Source organism: Habropoda laboriosa, unplaced genomic scaffold (assembly GCF_001263275.1).
Source record: "Habropoda laboriosa isolate 0110345459 unplaced genomic scaffold, ASM126327v1 scaffold28, whole genome shotgun sequence".
Taxonomy (NCBI): Eukaryota; Metazoa; Arthropoda; class Insecta; order Hymenoptera; family Apidae; genus Habropoda; species Habropoda laboriosa.
In genome coordinates, this window is record NW_017100174.1 from 2,731,692 (window position 1) to 2,735,136 (window position 3,445).

The following is a 3,445-nucleotide window of genomic DNA, read 5'->3' on the forward strand; positions in this document are numbered from 1 at the left end:
AGAGAGAGAGAGAGAGAGGGAGAAAGAGGAGGAAGAGTACACGGGACTCTAAGGGACTATCCCTTCTGATCTTTCGAGGATCCACGTCCTTCTGGTGATTCAGCGTGATTTAATAATGATGGCGGAACGAGTTTCGGATGCTCATTTTGGCCGTTCGATAGAAGTTTCGTCAGATTTTTTATCAACTGTGAGAAATATGAAAATATCTCGTTTAAAGAAAAAAAGAAACTTTCACGAATCGTGTTGCAATATCAATATCTGCAAATGGCCACTTTTCCGTATCGCTCTAGACGTGAAATTCTACCCTAGAGTAATTATTCGTCCGGTAAGAACCGTTGACTTTGAACGTCTACCAGGTAACAGTAGCTAAACACGTGTCCCTCTCGAACAATAAAATCCTCGATACCCAACAGACGTGTAACTTAACGATTATCCCGTAGCGTGCCGGCAAGGTATCATCTCGAAAACGAAAAAATCGTAGCGGCGCGATAACGAAGCACTAACAGAGGAGTGTAGGCAGAGACAAAAAAAGACAGGGTGTATCGAATGAATTGCAAAAAAGAAAGCCCAGGCATCGAAGCATCGCGAGGCGGCCGTGTAGAGAGAGCACCGTTGATAAATACGCGGAGATGCGCGCGGTGAGACGACACGGCATTGACGCGCGCATTCGAAAAGAACTGGAAGAGCTCGTTTTCTCGAGCTTCGCGTCGGGCGCGTTCACCGTTTTAATTAATCGGATCCGAGATTTCGTTATTACCACCGATTAGCTCACGTACCAATGCGCATATTTTTTCGAACGTAAAACGCGAGTAGAGACTAAAACATCAACGCCCTGACGGTCTGCTAGCTGATGACGGACAAAACGCGTATCACGCTTTCCACCCACTATCATCCGCCTCCTCCTCGTCCACCGTCCTCTCGACGAGTCCGGTATCTCTCTCTCTCTGTCCCTCTTTTTCACTCTTTTTCTCTCTGGTCCAGCGTCCATGTGACTAGCCCACCCCACCGTGTTCACTGGACGCTCGTCATCCTTTCGCAGGGTGCAGCGTTGCATCGGTGTCCTGCGTGACGCTACACTTCACGCAACAGTAATTTCATCGTTATTTTTATAAATTGGGTGGCCAGGGTTAACGCTCCAGCTGGCCCGCCCGTCGGATTACAGCTTTTTGTAATATTAAAGTTCAACGCCGCTCTACGTGTCCGGCTCTCTCTCCCTCCCCACCGGTGTACATATTTTCGCGTGCAACTTCATCTACCCTCCTCTGCCCACCCTCTAGCCGCCGTTCCGTCCGTCCACCCATCCTGTCGCCTGCCACTGCTGCCCAACCACGCCGTTGCGTTGGTCGTTTCGCCGGCCGGTTGTTTGTCCAACAGGCAACGACGAAATTATCACGATGCCGACGGTGAACGAGCTCGAAACGACGCCCGACGCTCGTTTCTCTTTCTCTACTTTCCGAGACGAATGGAAGGATCGGAGTTTTTTGCGTCGTTTAGGTGCTGGAGGTTTTTTCTTCACGGGGTTTGCCGTGATTTTGGTGTGATAGGTGAAGATCTGACGTTGATGGTGAATGTGGTGGGTTTTTGGGAAGTTTGGATGGGGTGGACGTTTCGTGGGGAGAATTATTGAGAATTTGAATAATGCGTTAATTTACAACTTCGCTATATTTCTTACGTTGACTATACATTTACATTCTATGTATCGATGAAACCATTTCTAACAGGAAACGTTATATCAGAATGAAGTAAGGGATGTTTTACTCGCAAGCATGTTGTAATTGTACGATTTACAGTATTCTAATTTAATTTTTGCCTATGTTCAGACAATATTCAGTATTCAATAACATGCTTCGTTCGATATTCTTACTTTCAATAACTTGTAACCAATCAGTGGGTAGAAGTTGTACGCAATGATCATCACGCAATATTCTCACTTTCGTTAATTTACAACCAATTAAGGAGTAGAAGTTCTACGCAACGATCATCTCATGCTTCGTTCGATATTCTTACTTTCAATAACTTGTAACCAATCAGTGGGTAGAAGTTGTACGCAATGATCATCAACTTCATACTTCCTTCAATATTCTCACTTTCGTTAATTTACAACCAATTAAGGAGTAGAAGTTCTACGCAACGATCATCCATAGTCCACCTCATACAAAATACCATTAACAATCCCCTCTAAATAATACCAATTAACCATCGCATCAACGCCTTCAAACATCCCCATTCCAATCTCACCTATCGACCCTAACAGAAATTCCCAACGCACCTCGATGCAATCCTCGCCTATCGCAAATTCCAATCGGACTCTCGTTTCCAATCGGTCGCATAGCGTTCCGGAAAAGTATCCGATCCCTTCCACGGTTCGCGTTAATCGTCTCTTATCAGCCGACAGTAATTCGCAAGCGGGGTCGCAGAAGAGAGGCGCCGCCGTCCCAGAAAGTAAGTAGCTTTTTATTAAAGCGGCGGACGGTCGCGCGACCAGGGAATGGAAAGTGGTGTCGCGATAGAAAAAGAGAGGAGGAAATGAAAGCTCGTTGCGAAGGTGACGAGGGTAGAGGTAGTAGTACCGGGATTCTCTCTGTTGCTCTCAGGGGCGTCTAAAGTGGGCGGCTTGGTGACACAGGGGCGGTCTGAGGGTCGAGGGAGGGTGTTCGAGGGGGTCTCCTCGGGCACGTGACTGCTCGTGCCGCTGCAGGAGGGCAACCCATAAAAAGAACGAGCTTATGCGTGCACGCAGCGGCGAGCGGACGTGTGGACGGTTGCAGGACGATCGACGCAACCGGAGGATCGGCGCGAAACGCATTATCGTGCGGCCTACGGGCGCCGCGTGCATCCCTTTAGGGGTGATTGATACGCGATTTAGACGAGTGTAAATTCTGATTGCGCTGTCCGTGTATTATGATCGAAGCTACTTTCATTGGGGAACGGGCCTGGTTCCTTTTGGGTGGTGCATGTGTGAGGGGTGGGCACTGGGGAATGGGGGAGAGTAGGTTGAGTGACTGCGTGATTATGATATAGTTGTCGAGCTCGAGGCCTGGATAGCCAGGGGGGGAATCATTGTATTCTAGCGTTGACGATTAATAATGCGGCGGTGCTTCCTACAGTCCACTACCAGAGGGAATAACTGGCGAAATATTGAAACCTTTTGTCTATGTCCTCGTCAAAGGATCTATTTGTACGAATATAACCTCTAATGTGAGTCTAATTGGCTTTTGTTTCTAACGTTGAGAAACGTAGTTTCTACATTTGAACTATTTCTTTATTTTTAATAGTTTTCGAGATATTGGACATCTCAAGTCTGAGGTCTGTTTTTCCCTTTTTATCGTGAATGATGTCTGATAAAAAAAAATACGTGTCAAATATTTTTTCGAGAGCTACGTCATATATAAATTTCATGAAAATCGGCGAGCGATACTTGGGGATGTTTCCTTGTAAATCACGA